This window comes from Rhinolophus hipposideros, assembly GCF_964194185.1.
Source record: "Rhinolophus hipposideros genome assembly, chromosome: X".
Classification (NCBI taxonomy): domain Eukaryota; kingdom Metazoa; phylum Chordata; class Mammalia; order Chiroptera; family Rhinolophidae; genus Rhinolophus; species Rhinolophus hipposideros.
Window position 1 is genome coordinate 33,359,858 of NC_138046.1, and position 19,199 is coordinate 33,379,056.

General features: G+C 36.6%; 1 protein-coding gene across 7 annotated transcripts in view; it reads right to left on the minus strand.

Annotated features, from left to right (window-relative positions):
• The window catches only part of XIAP (X-linked inhibitor of apoptosis), a 53,998-nt gene extending 35,399 nt beyond the window's left edge, over window positions 1–18,599 (minus strand). The window contains exons 1-2 of one of the 7 annotated variants that reach the window (XM_081043694.1): window positions 18,417–18,599; window positions 18,059–18,185 (exon numbers count right to left, since the gene is read on the minus strand). The gene's annotated coding sequence lies outside the window, so the exon portion shown is untranslated. Of the gene's footprint in view, window positions 1–17,608; window positions 18,186–18,416 lie in introns of those variants that run through there. The other 6 variants (XM_081043698.1, XM_081043697.1, XM_081043699.1 and 3 more) reach the window with 6 other exon arrangements.
• Window positions 18,600–19,199: the final 600 nt, after the last annotated feature.

Genomic DNA, 19,199 nt, shown 5'->3' on the forward strand with positions numbered 1-19,199 from the left:
GGCTAGTATGAATGTCCTTATAATAATTGTATGCTATTAAAACAATGAATAATAAAATGACTCAATTTTGAAGGATAGTTTCTCTAAGTGTTAAAACATATATGAACAAATAAAGTCTTGATTAATTGAAAAGAAAACTCAAACGTTAAAGCAATAGAAAAAAAAATCTCATGCAGAGAAATTTCTTTTTTGGTGAGATATAATATAAAAACACTACTCAGAAATGTTGGAATGGCTATTATCAACAAGACAAGTAATAACAAGTATTGAGGATGCAGTGGAGAAAAAGGAACCCTCATACACCGCTGGTAGAAATGTAAATTGGTACAGCCACTATGAAAAACAGTATGGAGGTTCCTCAAAAAATTAAGACTAGTAATGGGTGAAACATTTATACTATCTGTAGAGAAACTAGAGTATGACCAGATGGCTTCATTAGTGAATTCTACCAAGCATTCAAAAAGGATCTAGTCCCTGCCATACTAAAATTCTTCCAAAAAACTGAAGAGACAGTACTCCCTAACTCATTTTATGAGGCCAACATTACCCTGGTACCAAAACATGGTAAGGATAACACAAAAAAAGAAAATTACAGATCAATACCTCTGATGCATACCGATGCAAAAATCCTAACGAAAATTCTAGCAAATCGAATACAACTATGCATTAAAAAGATTATCCATCACAACCAAGTAGGGTTCATCCCCGGGGCACAAGGATGATTCAATATACACAAATTGATCAATGTCATACACCACATAAACAAAGGATAAAAATCAATGATTATATCAATAGATGTAGAAAAAGCACTTCACAAGATACAATATCCATTTATGATTAAAACACTTAAAAAATAGGTATAGAAACAAAATACCTTAACATAATAAAGGCCATATGTGACAAACCCTCAGCTAATATTAAAATTAATGGTGAAAAACTGAAGCCTTTTGCTCTACATTCAGGAACACGACAGGTTTTCAACATAGTGTTGGAAGTCCTTGCCAGAGCAATCAGGCAAGAGAGAGAAATAAAAGGCATCCAAATTGGGAATGAAGAAATTAAATTGTCACTCTTTGCAGATGACATGATGCTACATATAGAAAACCCGAAAGACCCTACAAAAAGCTATTAGAAATAATAAATGAATACAGTAAAGCTGCTGGCTACAAAATAAACATACAAAAATCAATTGCATTCATATATACTAACAATGAAATCTCAGAAAAAGAAATTTAAAAAAAAACCAATTCCTTTTCCAATTGCAACAAAAAAAAATAAAATGCCTAGGAATGAACTTAACCAAGGATATGAAGAACCTATACACTGAAAACTGTAAGACATTTTTAAAAGAAATTGAAGACACAAAGAAATGGAAAGACATTCGGTGTTCATGGACTGGAAGAATCAATATAGTTAAAATGGCCATATTACCCAAAGCAATATACAGATTTAATGCAATCCCCATCAAAATCCTGATGGCATTTTTAAAAGAAATAGAACAAAATATCATCAGATTTGTACAGAACCACAAAGACCCCAAAAAGCCAAAGCAATCCTAAGATAAAAGAACAATACTGGAGGTATCACACTCCCTGACTTCAGCTTGAACTACAGGTCAACAATAATCAAAACAACATGACACTGACAGAAATATAGACACACAGACTAATGGAATAGAATTGAAAACCTAGAAATAAACCCACATAAATATGGACAGATAACTTTCCACAAAGGAGCCAAAAGCATACAATGGGGAAAACACAGCCTATTCAAAAACGGTGCTGGGGGAATTGGACAGCCATGTGCAAAAGAATGACACTAGATGCTATCTGTCACCAAGTACCAAAATTAACTCAAAATGGATCAAAAACCTAAACATGAGACCTGAAACAATAAGCTGTATAGAAGAAAACACAGGTACTAAACTTATGGACCTTGGGTTCAAAGAAGATTTTATGAATTTGACCTCAAATATAAGGGAAGTAAAAGCTGAAATAAATGAATGGGACTATATCAAACTAAAAAGAAAGAGTTAACCAACTAAACGGGAGAAGATGTTTGTAAACAATGCCTCCAATAAGGTGCTAATATCCAAAACATATAAGGAACTCATACAATTCAACAAAAAAACAGTCCAATTTAAAAATGGGCAGAAGACCTGAATAGACATTTCTTCAAAGAAGACATACAGATGGCCAACAGATATATGAAAAGAAGCTCAGCATCTCTAATCATCAGAGAAATGCAAACAAAAACCACAATAAGATATCACCTCACACCAGTTAGAATGGCTATCAACAACACAAATAATAACAAGTATTGGAGAGGCTGTGGAGAAACAGGAACCCTCATACACTGTTGGTGGGAATGAAGATAGGTGGAGCCCTTATGAAAGGCAGTATGGAGGTTCCTCAAAAAATTAAGAATAGAATTACCATATGACTCAGCAATCAGTCTCCTGGGTATTTATCCCAAAAATATGAAAACATTCATCTGTAAAGATATATGTACCCCAATATTCATTGCAGCATTATTCACAGTGGCCAAGACATGGAAACAAAAGTGTCCTTTGGTAGATGACTGGATAAAGAAGATGTGGTATACATACACAATGGAATACGATTCTGCCATAAGAAAAAGATGAAATAGTGCCATTTGCGACATGGATGGAACACGAGACTATTATGCTAAGCGAAATAAATCAGACAGAAAAAGTCAAGAAGCATCTGACTTCACTTATGTGGAATATAAAACTGAAAGACACAAAGGAACAAGACAAATAAAGGAACAAAAACTCATAGACACATACGACAGTTTAGTGCAGGGGTGTCCACACAGTGGCCCGCGGGCCAACTGCAGTCCGGGATCCATTTTTAATTGGCCCGCAGCAAATTCCAAAAATATATTTAGTTTATTTAAATAAACCAGGTGAGGCAATACGTACTTCATCTCGAGTGAGTGGCCCGGCTGCTTGTGTATTTTACCGCATATGGCCCTTGGTAAAAAACGTTGAAAAAAGTTTGGACGCCCCTGGTTTAGTGGTTACTGGAGAATGAGGGGATAGGGAGAATGGTACAAGAGGATAAAGGGGGTCAAATATATGGTGATGGAAGGAGAACTGACTCTGGGTGAACACACAATGCAATATATGCATGACATACAGAAATGTACACTTGAAACCTATATAATTTTACTAACCAATGTCACCCCAACAAACTTAATAAAACTTAAAAATTAAAAGTTATTCAGGAAAACGACAATGTAGAAAATGGCAAGAGGTGATATTCTGGCCAAATAAAAGTAAATTCAGAAATAAATGTTTCTAGAAATTAAAAAAGAAAGAAACATATTTTATTATTAATCCTTCAAATAAAAATCTGCCTTACTTGAAATGAGGACTAACACCAATTTGAAAAGAAATCTAAGAAACTTTACAGACATTGCCAGGAGTAAGATTTTTACTGATGTATCCCCTTGGGCAAGAGAAGTAACAGAAAAAATAAACACGTGGGATTACATCAAACTAAAAAGTATTTTCTCAGCAAAGGAAACCATCAATAAAACAAAAAGGGATCCTACTGAATGGGAAAAGATATTTGCCAATGATATATCAGATAAGAGGTTAATATCTCAAATTTATAAAAACTCACTCAACTCAACTCCAAAAAAACAAACAACCCAATTAAAAAATGGGCAGAGGACATGAAGAGACATTTTTCTAAACAGGACATACAGATGGCAATCAGACATGAAAAAATGCTCAACCTTACTAATCATTACAGAAATGCAAATAAAAACCACAATGAGATACCACCTCACCCCCGTCAAAATGGCTATCATCAATAAATCAACAAACAATAAGTGCTGGCGAGGATGTGGAGAAAAGGGAACACTTGTGCACTGTTGGTGGGATTGCAGATTGGTGCAGCCACTATGGAAATGAGTATAGAGGTATCTCAAAAATCTGAAAATGGAACTACCTTAAGATCCAGCAATTCCACACCTAGGTATCTACCCGGAGAAATCCAAAACTCTAACTGAAACTAATTTATGCACCCTTATGTTTATTGCAGCACAATACACAATAACCAAGACATGGAAACAACCGAAATGCCCATCAGTAGACAACTGGATTAAGAAACTGTGGTACACTTATACAGTGGAGTATTACGCAGCCACAAAGCATGAAATCTTACCATCTGCAACAACATGGATGGACTTAGAGAACATTATGTTAAGTCAAATAAGTCAGGCAGAGAAAGACAAATACCATATGATCTTACTTATATGTGAAATCTAAAGAAAAGAATAAATTAATGAACTAATCAGAAACAGTCTCAGGGACATAGAGGAAAATCTGAGGGATGCTAGATGGGAGGAGGGGTAGGGATAAGGGGGAAGGTGAGTGGATTAAAAAGCAAAGTTGTAACCACAAGATTGCCACGGGGATATGAAAGCCAGTTTGGGGAATGTAATCAATAACGTTGTAAAGATTTTGTAGGGTATCCAATGGACACTTGTCTCATTAGGGAGATCACCTCAGGGATGATGTAGATGCCTGACCACTGCACTGTACACCTGAAGCTGAAGAATAATGAATGCCAACTATAATTATGTGTGTGTGTGTGTGTGTGTGTGTGTGTAGTTACAAGAAGCGGAGTACAGCATTAGGAATAGAGACAGTGGAAATGTAATGGCTGTGTGCGATGTCAGAGGGGTAGTGGATGGAGGGTTTGTCACTGTTTGAGGGATATAAATGATAAACGTCTACCTATTACATTTTTTTGTGCACCTGAAACTAATAAAAATGTTTTAAAAAATCGATTTGGTAGTTAATTAGTGCTTTAAGCAATTTTAATAAACAATCTATTCCGTAATACCATGAGTTTCAGTCATCGCAGCATTTCCGGAAAAAATAAGAAAGCAGTTTCATATGTGTACCAGACATTGAAAAAAGTAATTTTGACTCTGAAGATTTATACAAATTTAATTAAGATGGCTAACTAGGAAAATATCTCTGATGATTGAAAACTATTATAAATACCCATTAAAAACGTTTAAGTCAGAATAGCAAATCACTGTTCTTAACACATAAGTAGCAAAGCCTTTTTTTTTTTTTAAAGATTTTATTGGGGAAGGGGAACAGGCCTTTATTGGGGAGCAGTGTGTACTTCCAGGCCTTTTTTTCCAAGTCAAGTTGTTGTCCTTTCAATCTTAGTTGGGGAGGGTGCCGTTTAGCTTCAAGTTGTCCTTTCCATCTTAGTTGTACGCAGCTCAGCTCCTGGTCCAGTTACCATTGCTAGTTGCAGGGGGCACTGGCAAACTTGTGGTTGAGAGCCCACTGGCCCATGTGGGAATCAAACCGGCAGCCTTCGGAGTTAGGAGCACGAAGCTCCAACCTCCTGAGCCACCGGGCCCGCCCGCAAAACCTTTAGTCTTTTTTTTCTCTAAAGAGTTCATAGAACTCTCCAGTGTGCCTGTGCTTCACCCTCCTGGTCTCTGGAAGAAATTCTTCCAATCACCACAGTCTCACTTAATGAACTACAAATACTTAACATCATTCCTGCAACCAAGGCCTCTGTTAACCTCTCATCATAAAAAAGCATTTAAGTAACTATATTGATGTAGTGCAACACAAATGATTGTTATGGGTTGAATACGTACGGGAAAGATATTAAGTCCTAACCACCAGTTAGTAATGTACCTTATTTGGAAAGAGGGTCTTTGTAGATGTGATCAAGTTACGATGAGGTCATTCAATATGACTGACATACTTATAAGAAGGGATGAAACACAGACACAGAGATACACAGGGCAGATGGCCATGTGAAGATGGACGTAGGGACTAAAGTGATGATGTATCTACAAGCCAAGGGACACCAAGAATCAATGGCAACACCAGAAGCTAAGAGACAGGAATGGAACAGGTTACCCCCAGAGCATTCAGAGAGAGCACGGCGCTGCCAACATCTTGATTTTAGACTTCTAGCCTCCACAACTGTGAGAAAATAAATTTGCTTTTAAGCCATTCCATTTACTTTGTTATGGCAGCCCTAAGAAACTAATGCAATGATGTTAAAAATATGAAAAGAATTATGCAAGCAATATAACCCTAATAGCTCCCACTGTAGTACTATCATGCTGACTGAAACACTTTATGTAATTAAAGGCAGCCATTTAAAACTCAGAAAACGGTTGTTTTGAGAATCTTATTTATGGTAATCTGCAGATTCTTCCACTCAAAACCCCGGTAGAATGACCACACGTTGTGTCCCCTTGTATCCTCTGAATAATTTGCTGATGACCCAAGTGTACTAGAAGATTTAACAATTTCTGCAGGTATGTAGGTTTGTATGTGTTGTGCATATGTAATGTTATTAGAATGAAGGTCCTGTATGACAAGGGCTGTGTTTTATCGTACTTGTAATTCCCAATGCCTATAGTAATGCATGGTACATAGTAATGCTTAATAAATGTTGGGCAAAAAAATGACTGTCGAACCATCTCTATTGGCTACCGGTGTTATTATTCCATATCCCACTCACCACCTACCCTGGACTCTTAAGATCACTGTGACTACTAAAAATTAATATGCCATTGTGTCTAGGAAATGTGACCAAAATAGGAAATATATACATACCATGCAAACAGTATAATTCTTCAGTGACAAAAAAAAAACTATACTAAAATCACATTTCAAAAATATTATAAGATTCATAAATTTTTTCAGAGTAGTATCAAAATTTTGTATGTGCTAACCAAACAACACCATCATAATTTAAAATTTATTTCAAGATTCTATCTTTGCTTAAATATTGCACGTTTTTCTCATCAGTAACTTTTCTCCTCCATAGAGGATCCAGCATAGAGGTCATGCCAAATAAGCAGCATTCTCTCTGACCCCATCTAGGCCAATCTCTCTTTTAATTATCTTAAAGTATTAGCCAGTTAGTTCCCTGTTTAGTAATAGCAGCTTGATTTACAGAGTTACAGTATCTAGGAAATGCATCTAAGTAAATGTATCATAGTATTAAAAAGCTGAATTTTTAAAATCACATGCCCTAAACAAAAATGGAATGCCATTTTTCAAATTCAACTTTTATACTATGATACATCTACATGAAAATTCAACTTTTACTCAAATTGCTCATTTATACCACTGAAGTTCTTCAAACCATGAAGCACATTTTCTCTTAACTTTAAGTTAAATGGTCAATAAAACATTTTTGAGGTTAATTACATCCAATCAAATCAAAAGTTCTTTCCCTAAACCTAAGCACTAGAGCCATTTAAATAACTAAATGGCATTAATGAGCTCAGTCAGTATCATAAGCTTACTAATACTACTGTATACAATGAATGCTTGATTATGAAGCCTACTTCCGTAAACACCTGAAAGGGCATACTGAGAATCAAGGGAATATGAATGACACGTTCTATCCTTAATTTAGAAAGTCATAGTAATACTTAAATTTGAGCACAGATATCCAATCTTAGACAAATCATTCATAATAATTAATTCCACAGGTACAGTTCACTCAGAATAAACACACAGTAAGGCATCCTTCATCTACTCTTCAACAAACTATGGGGTTGTGTTCCTCCAAAGAATGTTTTACACGAAGAATACACAAGTTTGGGACTCAAGAATTCACTCAATGATTAGTGATGTTGAACGTCTTTTCATATGTCTACTGGGCATCTGTATGTCCTCTTTAGAGAAATGTCTATTCAGGTCGTCTGACCATTTTTAAATTGGATTGTTTGTTTTTTTTGTTGTTGAGTTGTATCAGTTCCTTGTATATTTTGGATATTAGCCTCTTATCGGAGGCACTGTTTGCAAAAATCTTCTCCCATTCAGTTGGTTGCCTCTTTATTTTGTCGATGGTTTCTTTTGCTGTATAGAAGCTTTTTAGTTTGATATAGCCCCATTCATTTATTTTAGCTTTTACTTTCCTTTCCTTTGAGGTCAAATTCATAAAATGCTCTTTGAACCCAAGGTCCATAAGTTTAGTACCTATGTTTTCTTCTACACAGCTTATTGTTTCAGGTCTTATGTTTAGGTCTTTGATCCATTTTGAGTTAATTTTGGTACTTGGTGACAGATAGCATCTAGTGTCATTCTTTTGCACGTGGCTGTCCAATTCTCCCAGCACCATTTTTTGAAGAGGCTGTGTTTTCTCCATTGTATGTTTTTGGCTCCTCTGTAGAAGATTATATGTCCATATTTATGTGGGTTTATTTCTAGGTTTTCAATTCTATTCCTTTAGTCTGTGTGTCTGGTTTTCTGCCAATGTCATGCTGTTTTTATTATTGTTCAAGCTGAAGTCAGGGAGTGTGATACCTCTAGCATTATTCTTTTTTCTTAGGATTGCTTTGGCTATTTGGGGTCTTTTGTGGTTCCATACAAATGTGATGATTTTTTGTTCTATTTCTTTAAAAAATGCCATTGGGATTTTGATAGGGACTGTGTTAAATCTGTATATTGCTTTATCTCACACCAGTCAGAATGGTTGTCATCAACAAGACAAATAATAATGACAAGTGTTGGAGAGGCTGTGGAGAACAAATAACCCTCATACCCTGGTAGTGGGAATGTAAATTGGTACAGCTACTATGAAAAACAGTATGGAGGCTCCTCAAAATATTAAGAATAGAATTACCATATGACCCAGCAATCCCTCTCCTGGGTATCTACCCAAATAATCTGAAAACATTTATCCACAAAGATATACGTGCTCCCATGTTCACTGCAGGTTTATTTACAGTGGCCAAGACATGGAAACAACCAAAGTTATTACAGATGATTAGATAAAGAAGATATGGTATACACATGCAATGGAATACTATTCTGCCATAAGAAAAGATGAAATAGTGCCATTTGTGACAACATGGATGGATCTTGAGAATATAATGCTAAGCGAAATAAGTCAGACAGAAAAAGCAGAGAACCATATGATTTCACTGATATGTGGTATATAAACCAAAACAACAAAAGAACAAGACAAACAATTGAGAAACAAAAACTCATAGACACAGACAATAGTTTAGTGGTTACCAGAGTGTAATGGCGGAGGGGGGTGGTAGATGAGGGTAATCAGGATCAAATATATGGTGATGGAAAGAGAACTGACTCTGGGTGGTGAACACACAATGTGATATGTAGATGATGTATTACTGATTGTACACTTGAAACCTATGTAACTTTACTAACCACTGTCACCTCAATAAACTTTAATTAAAAAGAATTCATTCAAGAACAAAAAAGGCTCAAGATCACTATTACTCCCTCTTCCATTTCACTGAAAACTGTTCAGAACTTAAAGACAATTTGCAGTGCCCATTAATCAGAAGTCTGTGATTCAAACAAACCATTTACAGTCCAAACCGTAGGTCCATGACATAGATTAAAATTGTTTACACTTATTCAGAGCTCAGATCAAAACTTGTGCTAAAATCACAGCAGGTAGGAAAAAATCTCAAGATGGATGCTAATCCAATCTTTAATACAAACAACTGTTTTCTTTTTTAGAAGAGGTTAAAAAAAGAATCCTACTACTCAAAGGCTCTGAACACTTTACTATATTTATCCTTTAGGAACATTTTCTGTATGCATGTGCACATGCACATTATAAATACTTTGAAAGGGGATTTATTGTACATGGTATTTTGTAAGTTGCTTTTTTCCATTTAATAATATATAATAAGCATCTGCCCACATCAATTTTTATCTGGATTAGAGCATTATTTTAAATGGATGACTAGTACCTAACTGTATGAATGTGTCATAACCTCACCAAATCCATATAGCTGAACTTTAATTTTAGATGTATATTTTTTACAAGACAATACCGACATGATCAAACAGTTCAAGAGGTACAAAAGTTGCATCCACTCCAACCCTGTACCTTAAACCTCTGGTTCCCTTCCTAGAAGCAATCAGTCTTACCAGTTTTCTGTGTATTCCTCCAGAGGTGGTCTATGAATATAAAGGCATGTATGAACATTTTTAAAAACACAAATGTTAACATATTCCATATACAGGTATGTACCTTGACTACTGGGTATTTAGAAAGCTAACAATTTTTTTCTATTATACTTTTGTGTGCTATTGCATAAAATTGATATAATTTTTCACTATTACAAAAAATGTTGCAGTGACCGTCCTATCTAAACCTGTTTATGTCCTTATTTGCTTTTAACACCAATATTAAACAGCCTCAAATGGGAGTATGTCCTACCATCACCTCAACAAAAATTCAGTGCTGGGAAAGTTATGGGACAATAGGCACCCTTGCTGGTGAAACTAAAAATTTGTACACCTTATCTAGAGTGTAATCTGGCAATGTGTTCCAAAAGTCTTAAATATATGATTGATTACCTTTTGAGCAAGCCATTCTAGTTCTAAGCATTAACTCTAAGGAAATGATCAAGGAAGTGTTAAAATAGTGTTTACATAATATGGATGTTCAATAAGGATATGCTTCGTATAAAAACAACAAAATTCAATGTCCAACAAAAGAGGACAAAATTTGGTAATGTGGATACTAGGCAACCGTTAAAAACTCAGGTTGCAGAAGAATACTAAAGGATACGGGCATATGTTCATGATGTATTAAGTGAAAAAAGCTGGTTGCAAAATAACATTTTGCAGTATAATCTCAATAACAATAATACAGATATATAAAGATTAAGGCTAAATTATGCATCAAAATTCTACTGTGGTTATCTCTGGGCAATGGGGTTGTTGATTTTTATTTTCTTCTTGTTGCTTTTCTTAATTTTCTAAACTCTACCCTGTAAATATGCTAGATTTTAATCAAAAGAAAAAAGCAGTTGGGGTCCTGATTCGTTAGGTCCCTTATACAATCTTGCCCAGAAGACTGAGGTGTTATTTGGCTATTTTCCATGTGACAATGCTTCCATCATCTGTGAACACACTGTCCCAGTAAACTACAAATAGCAGGCCTTGGTACTGCAAAGTTTTGGCTTTGCATTCACAGGAAATAATTTTATAACTTACAACAAGGAAAGGGAAGGCTATGTTCTTGGTCCTTATCTTTTTGCCATTCTGAGAATTTTTGCCAGTTTGCCACTTTGTAATGTTACTGTTAGAGAACTGCCTCTGAGCAACCCTGATGAGAAAGGAGAAATTGTAAATTGATGTCTACACTGTCAATCATGAGTTTAAAAAAAAAAAAAAAAGGACACAGGTCAACTCCCAGAGATAAAAGCAGTAACAGGTCATGTCCACTGGTTGGGTGGCAGTATATCACATTAGCAGAGAGGGCTTAGAAACACAGGTAACACCTGTTTGAGACTTATTGTTAACCTGAGTTGAAAATAAAAGGACTTTGGTGAAAGTTTCTAAGTGGTGTCTATTGCTAAAGGTCTGAACTGTTCACTCACCGCCTTGTAAAAGTAATTAATTTGAGGCCTGGTAAGAAGAAAAGAGCCTCTCCTGATCTCTGGTCAAAAATTTCCCTACAATAATTTTTACAAAAGGGCAGCTCAAATCAAGGACACTGAAAATTAAAATCATTATATTTTAAAGACACCCACGAGCAAAACTTGTTCACCATAACTATGTTTGTGCTGAACAGGGTAACAGAAATCACTCTTTCATTTAAAGATAAGGAAACTAAAGCATAAGGAGGTTAAATAATTTGACTAAGGCCATAGAGCTGGAATTCATTCTACTTGATACTTGTCCATATAAGTTATCCTGACAGAATGATTAGGATGCAGTACTTAAAAATCAGATGGTTCCACAAGTGCCATGCTGAGGTTCTTTTAATGGATGACTTGGTGAATGGGTAATACCTACCCTAGATATTTCTCAGAATTAAGTATTCTCTTCCATGATCATGTTGCAATCTCATGCAATCTCATGTTGCAAGTACTGAAACAAGTTTTTGATAAAAGCCAAAGTCTTCTGTTTTTCCTCAGTAAAAACATTTATTTCTATCTGAAAGCCACTGTGCTGCCTATACACATTTAGTAAGTTTGTCTTCTGTCTGGCTTTTAATTTAAAAAATGACACTTTGCTACAGTAAGTGACTACAAGCCAAATTAAAACAGCACAACATATTTAATGAGTGTCCATGTGTCCTAAACACTATCTACAAATGAATTTTTATTTCCCTCCATCCCATCACTTTAGCCACATGTAAATACTTTCTCTAATCTACTAAAACACACTGAACTGAAACTAAAAATTTCTAATCCTATTTGTTTCAACACAAGGTCAAAATTTAAGCATGAGCATGTGATTCCACAGCCCACCCTCTTGTTTTTTACTGTTACCTCTGATAACTAAAATATGTAATGTACTTTACAATTTAGAATGTTTTCATGTGGTATCTAATTTAACCTATATATTATCATAATCCCCATTTTAAATATGGGGAAACTGTGGTTTTCTGGCTGGTCATTATTCATCAAAGAGCATATGGCCAGTAAATGACAGTCAAAAATCAAACCCAGTGATTATGACCAATATATGTCTAAGAAAATTACTATAAGGATTACTGGCAGAAGGGGTAGTCCAGCGAGGTAGCAGAAAATGTTAGGCTCTTTGCCCTTTCAAGGGTTGAAAAATTAGCTTGAGCCATAGAAAGGTAAATCACATAGCAATAAATATATGCAGAAAGGCCTGTGTTTTGAGGTTAACAAAATTATTATAGGAGTAAGGATAAAAGTTCAAACCATATATAAATATTTGTAAATATACCAGGGAATGCACAATGGCAGCAGTTTTCACAAGTTTAGGAAATCACCCTTAGCTCACTCAGTTTAACCTCTGTCTGACCATCTGAGTTCAAGCTATTCCCAGTCTATGCAGGTGAGGGAAAGCAGAGTTTGCCACTCCAAAATATTCCTTTTTGAAATATTATTTTAAGCTGGTTATTTTTAAGAAACAAGACTCAGAAAGAACCTTTGACCCTTCTCCTTACCTTCCTAAAGGAATTCAGACAGAAAAACATGCTTAATGGAAGGGAGCTATCACTTTAGCATAATATGATCCAAGTGCTGCAGAAAGGAAACCGCAAAGGTCTGTTAGACTCCCCATTGTTTCTGGGTGGCCCAGCAAGAATTACTTTTTAACTGTATGTTTATCTACCTGTGGATTGCCTACTTTCGCTTTGAAGTCCCAGACCCCTGCCTCCCTCTTCTTAGTCCAAAATGGCATATAAGCCTCAACTGCCCAATCTGTCCTAGGATCCAATATTCAGAGTTCCTGTGTGTACATACATAATAAATTTGTTTATTCTCCTGTTAATCTGTCGCATATCAATTTGATTATTAGACTAGCCAGAAGAACTTAGAAAAGTAGAAGAAAAATTATTTTTCCTCACCCACACAGGTAAACCTCACTTTTCACCATGACCCAGATCCTTGAAAATACATTATAAAAGCAGTACATGATAAGTGAATCACTGGTATCCTTAACAAAGATTGGGTAGAAAATCAAACCAAAATCAAATTCCAAAATGTATCAAATAGCAGAGCGACAACTATACCATAATTAAAAATAATAAAAGTACACACCCAGTCTTACATAATGGACATAAATTTGCTTTTATCACACAATGGACAACCTACTATTAAGTATACACAGAGAAGATAAAACATAACTCTTAAGTTTGGCCTCAAATTCTTATGGTAGATATAAAAACTAATAAACAACTGCTTTCCTTAATTTCTCAGAATACAGAAAGGCCTTTTTTTTCGATTATCTGGAAGACCTTGAAAGTTTGTGGGTTTTCTTCTTTTTCATCTAATACATTTCTTTGTAATAAGCAGGAGCATTCAATCAACATTTTTTTTAACCAGGTACCTACTTACTACATGCCAGCCACTGTCAATACACTGATGTTAAAGCTCAGCTCAAAGTAGAAGGTGCTCAAGGTGTGTTAGCTGGATTAACTCAGGATAAAAATTTTCCTAAGTGCTACCTCGACATTTCTCACCTTAGCTCCTCAATTTATTCAGATACCAAGTTGGTTAATTTTGATCAAAGCAATACCATCAAGAAATATGTTTAAGAGATCTTTATCTTTTGAAATATATCATGCAATGGAAGGAAAGCATGAATACTGGAATCAGAGAAATCTGGATTCAAATCCTATCTCTGCAACTTAATAGCTATTTCGATGTTGGGCAAGTTATTGAACCTTTCTGATCTTCCACAAATTCTCCTCTGTGCTATAATAATCCCAGAATCTCAAACTCAGAAGGCCAGTTTCACTCTCTTAACCTATTATATACCCGCCCTACAAAATTAAACTAACTAGATTAGCTGTTAACACAGTAAATGATACATGTATTACTTATACCTCCAACAAATTAACTCTGATAATTAAGTTCATGAACTTGTTGCTATAATGTTGCTAACCTTTTTTGATATCAGAGGGATTATTCATTATGAATTTGTAACAAATGGACAAATAGGTAACCAAGTTTACTATTTGGAAGTTCTGAAAAGGCTGCGTGAAAAAGTTAGACGACCTGAACTTTTCACCCATAATTCATGGCTCTTGCATCACGACAACGTACCAGTTCATGCAGCATTGTCTGTGAGGGAGTTTTTAGCCAGTAAACAAATAACTGTATTGGAACACCTGTCCTACTCACTGATCTGGCCCCCAATATTTCCTTTACTCAAAGTAAAGGAAATATTGAAAGGAAGACATTTAGGACATCAAGGGTAATACAATGACAACTCTGATGGCCAGTCCAGAAAAAGAGTTCCAAAATTGCTTTGAAGGGTGGACTAGGCACTGGCGTCAGTGCATAGCTTCCCAAGGGGACTACTTAGAAGGTGACTGTAGTGATACTCAGCAATGAGGTGTGTAGCACTTTTTCTAGGATGAGTTTGCAAATTTAATTGTCTGTATAAACCATAAATTAAGGACTACATCTCCACCTTGTTCTTAATTTCTTGTCCCTTTATTTAAAATATTTATTCCAAACATATTTGGGATTGTTATATGGGACTTTTTTCCTTGATAAAATCTGAGATAATCAGTTTAAAAAAGAACTATTATAATGGGTTTTGAAATTTGAATCAACTAGCTCAAACCTGTTATTCTACAGATGAAGGAAATGGGGCATAGAATAATATGCCTAATAAAAACGATATTTTGAAATACTTCACAACATAGGAAATGTTCAATACAGAATGTTGAATGAGAGAAAAAGGATTAAAACAATCTATATACAAAATGATCCTAAATGAAAAAAGTAAATATAAAATAATGTGGGTTGTATTTATTCTCTTTTATAATATATGACACTCCAAATACTTTTTGTTTTGAATCAAATGGAATAAATATATCAAAAAGTTATGAAAAAAAAATACAGAGGCACTAAGGCTTAGTGACTTGCTTACAATTCTACAGCTAATTGGAAACAAAGCCAAGACAAGAACCCAGGAATCCAATCCAGAGCTTTTCCCACTGTACCACATAACCTGTATGACACAAAACTAACATCTGTTCAATTCAATATCAACTTATTTTACCACTGTTTTTGTCTCCTCAAATCTGTTCACACAATGACATTAAACAGTGCTACAGATTACATTTTATATACTATTTCCACATTAGACCAGAAATTAAGTTTGAGAATCGACAGCTCGTGATAATCTTCCAGCCTCAAAAGAACAAGGGCATCTATGTTGCCATATTCATCTTTGGAACCCTACCACGTAGTACAATGCCTGGAATACAGTAGGTGTTCTGTCTGTCTGTCTGTCTGTCTGTCTGTCTGTCTATCTATCTATCTATCTATTACATAAAACATAGCTTTTTTAATTTCCTGTTAGGACTACCAAACTCATATAGGAGACCAAACAAAAACAGTGAAATATATAGTTTCATATTTGGGGTCTCTAAGTATTTGTAATATAAACAAAGGATTCACTAAAAAAATTAATGATTATAACAAATGTAAAGGGAACATTTACATTACTAAAATATTTCAAGCACTATACAAATTAATGGTACATTAATTGCAATAATTCTTATCTATTGAAATGGTCCTAATCTTTAGTCACCATTACTTTGTTTGCCTAGTTGGTATCATCGAATGCACTAGAAAGCAATAAAATTACAGGTATCATTTACAAGGGGCACTGGACTAGGACCTAGATCCTAGTCCAATCTCTGCTAATAATCAGATATATATAACCCTGGGCAACTTTTCTTTTTTGACTCTTAATTAACCCATTCAAAGAAAGAAAAAAGCTGAACTACTAATCACCAGGGACCTTTTCAGTTTTAATTTTTTAAAAAAATTATTCTTATCCAGAAAGATTGCACATTCAATTTTTTCATTGTATCAAATTTGATATCCGGAATGTTAATAGTTTGCTCCGTTATATGATAATCAAAAGCATAGCACATTTTCTAAAAATATTTAAAGACTAGTAACACATACAACTTTTTACCATCTTACATTAGGCACAACAGGAGAAAACCAAAGAAATGTGAGCATGCAATAATCAAGCCTCCTTTGCCAGTTGGTCTGACATGAACCACACTGGATTTCATAATACAAACAAAAAAAACCAAACCTGTGATACATAAATACATATATGTACATGAATATATATACACATATCATTGATATATACTTATCTATACTGATATCTATATGTGTGTGAACTTTAAAACTTGTTTTTAATTGTAAAATCAATACTTGCTCATGGAAGAAATTCAGATAGTACATTAGGACACATGTGAAGTGCAAAGTAAAAAGCCTCCCACCCCTCTACACCCTGCATAAGTAACCACTATTAACATTTTTCTTATGTAAAAAAAATCCTTTTAGGTATCCTTCAAAAAGTTACCTGAATGTATTCAAGTATACATATGTGCCTGTGTGTATACATCTTTTTAACCTAAACTGTTGCCACTTCTTGAATGATGGGGGAAACTGTCTCAAGCAGCAGCTTCATAAGCATGTTAAATTCATCGAAAGCAGTAGCAGAGTCGTATGTCACAAAGTGGTATAGGCTTCAGAAATGTACGTTGTACTGAATACATTGAAGTTTGTTGCTTGAAGGGTGTGTGAAGTGGTTGCGCAGAAAAAGTGGTGAGCAAGGAGCCAGACAACCTGGGTTCTAATTTAAGTAATCGAGTAGCTTGAGGCAAGCCATGAAATTTTCCTGTGCCTCAGTTTCTGCTTTTGTAAAATAACAAGGTTGAACGAGGATCCCTTCCAAATCAAAAATGTTATAATTCTAAGATGGCCGTCTGTAACAGTGTTCTCTTGAACTGGTTGTAACAAATGTTAAGTTAAAAAAAAAAGAAACATTATAGTAACCTCCAGTCTTATCAGAGTAAATTGCTATGCCTCATTAACTATCAAGGTACAGTTCTGACAGAACTAGTGACATAATTACATTTGAAAGCAAAGTAGCAGATTATTAACATCGGGTAGGTTTTTACAAAGCTTTGATTGACGTTCTTTTTTTGGAGGAGGGCCATGGCTTAGTTTCGGCAATAACCACTCTCCCTCCTCCCGAAACAAAAATAATTAAAGTGTACTACGAAGTTAAAATAATGAAACTGAAAGTTAGATTGAATTTTGTTCTACTTACAGAAGATCCTGGGGAGATGACTACACCAGCAAAGGTTGGAAAGAATTACTAGCTAATTTCCTCTTCCGGAAGCTCTTTGGCTCCTACTATTCTTTCAGCTTCACACGCCCTCACCACACGCACTCCACCCAGATCCATACATGCCACATGCATCACAAGGGAGGACGGTCCCTTAGATGATTTTAGAAAAAGTTCTTTGACTCCATTTACCTTAAGGGTTACGGGGTTCAAATTGGCGCCCACCCGCCCACGCCTTCCATCGTCAGTCCCAGGAACCTGGGCCTGGAGCCCTGGCGGGCACGCGGCCTTCCCGGTAACGCGGGGCCCAAGGGGAAGGAGCGGAGGGGAAGGGAAGGGAAGGGAGGGGTAATAAGAGGAAAGGAGGGAAGGGGAGGGGAGAAAAGAAAGAAGGAGGGGAAGGAAGGAGGAAGCCCAAACGGCAGTACCTACTGAGCCAGGAGAGCCCGCCCGGATCGCCTGCGGCGTCCTGCGCGGTCCCGAGGGGAGGGTTCTGGAGGAGGGGCGGTTGCAAGCCCCAATCTGGAAATGCCAACTCCGCTCTGAGGCCCCGCCGGGCCTAAAAGGAAACGGAAGTCCCTTTTTCTCCCTCACTCGCGCCCACCAGCCCGCCCATCCCCTGGAGGTGTCCCGAGGGCCTCAAAGAGGCACGGGCCGCTGTCCGACAGTTTCACGGCACAAGCCGCACCACTGGGAGCCCCCGCAGTCTCTTTCTCGCCACCCCCGCCCGGAGGGCAGCCTCCAGCCCTACGAAGCCCCTCCTTCCCCTTCCGCCATTTTCCGAACTTACTCCTCGGGCCCAACGTCCCAAAGTGAGCACTGAGGCCGCTGGGGACGCAGCTAAAGTCCAGCCACTTCCCAGGACGGGAAGGGGGTGGTCGGGGCAAACGAAGCCCTCTGTCCACCCACCCCCACCCCGGAGCTGGAAACCAGAACCTGACGGAGCGGGCGCGCATGCGCCATGGGCACCACGCAGTCCCCGCTCCCAGCTCAAGCGTTTCCTCTTTTAGCCTCCAGGTGTTTTTCCCCTCACGGTTTTTACCTGCTGGGTTCTGCGGTTGAGTAGCGGAATAGAGATTAAAGTATAAAAAGATACAGAAGAGAACGAATATGTTCAGTTCTTGCTATAGACCAGGCACTGTGGTAGCCATATAACGTGCACTTTGTTGTAAGGTAGTCATTCTCTTATTAAACCCATTTTACAGAGGCAATTGAGATGCAGAGAGGGTAACTATCCCAATAGCACGCAGCTAATAAATGAGGGAACTGAGATTACAATATGATCTGTGACCAAAGAGGGAAGGATGAAAGGAAAAAGAAAGGAAGACACTTCGTGGGGGCACGAAGGGAGTTGGAAGATGAAAATGAGTAGAGAAGACAGAAAGCAGAAAGAAGAGAAACAAAGGAAATCTGTGTACATAAAATACAGGATTTATTTCAAATGTGCTGTAGGATTGTCAGACCGACAGATGAATTTTGTTTCAGAAATGGGCTTTCTTACAGGTTAGTGTAGTGAGATAAGAGGTTCTGAATGAGAAAGTTTCATTTCAAGGGGAAGATCATAAGTATCACC